The sequence below is a fragment of the Rhipicephalus microplus genome, chromosome 1 (genome assembly GCF_043290135.1).
Source record: "Rhipicephalus microplus isolate Deutch F79 chromosome 1, USDA_Rmic, whole genome shotgun sequence".
In the NCBI taxonomy this organism is placed as follows: Eukaryota; Metazoa; Arthropoda; class Arachnida; order Ixodida; family Ixodidae; genus Rhipicephalus; species Rhipicephalus microplus.
In genome coordinates, this window is record NC_134700.1 from 52,115,820 (window position 1) to 52,116,507 (window position 688).

Sequence of the window (688 nt, forward strand, 5' to 3'; positions counted from 1 at the left end):
TTAGGTATACGCTTCTTTCCCTTATTTCATTGAACGAGGGTCTCGTACTGGCAGACTTGGTGTGTTTAGGTTGTATAAGAGGGACAATTAATCAGCTGCCCGCTCATATTAAGTTCACGTGCTACGTGACGCCAAACGTGCGCATAAGAGTGTTTTCACACTCGTTGTTTGGCTTATAGATGGTGCTGACTGTCGCTCCTACTTCTAAATTCACAGATAAACCCAAAAAAGTGGATGGAGGGAGGGCCGCTGTGATAGCTCAGTGGTTAGAGCATCGAACGCGTAATTCGAAGGTCGTAGGTTCGATTCCTGCTCACAGTTAGTAATTTTTTCATCCACTTTTCTTTCTTCTTATTTATATTCCATTGATTTTAATAACTTCCCCTGTACATTCCTTGGCATTACTGTCTGTTATATCTCATTAATATTGTGTTAAAAACACGGAAAAACGAGCCCTTAGGTATACGATTCTTTCCCTTATTTCATTGAACGAGGGTCTCGTACTGGCAGACTTGGTGTGTTTAGGTTGTATAAGAGGGACAATTAATCAGCTGCCCGCTCATATTAAGTTCACGTGCTACGTGACGCCAAACATGCGCATAAGAGTGTTTTCACACTCGTTGTTTGGCTTATTGATGGTGCTGACTGTCGCTCCTACTTCTAAATTCACAAATAAACCCAAAAAAGT

At 41.6% G+C, this 688-nt stretch overlaps 1 non-coding gene across 1 annotated transcript; it reads left to right on the forward strand.

The window, feature by feature from the left end:
• The first annotated feature begins 248 nt into the window (after window positions 1-248).
• Window positions 249-321, forward strand: TRNAT-CGU (transfer RNA threonine (anticodon CGU)). The gene has a single exon. It is a non-coding gene; the product is annotated as a tRNA-Thr (tRNA).
• Window positions 322-688: the final 367 nt, after the last annotated feature.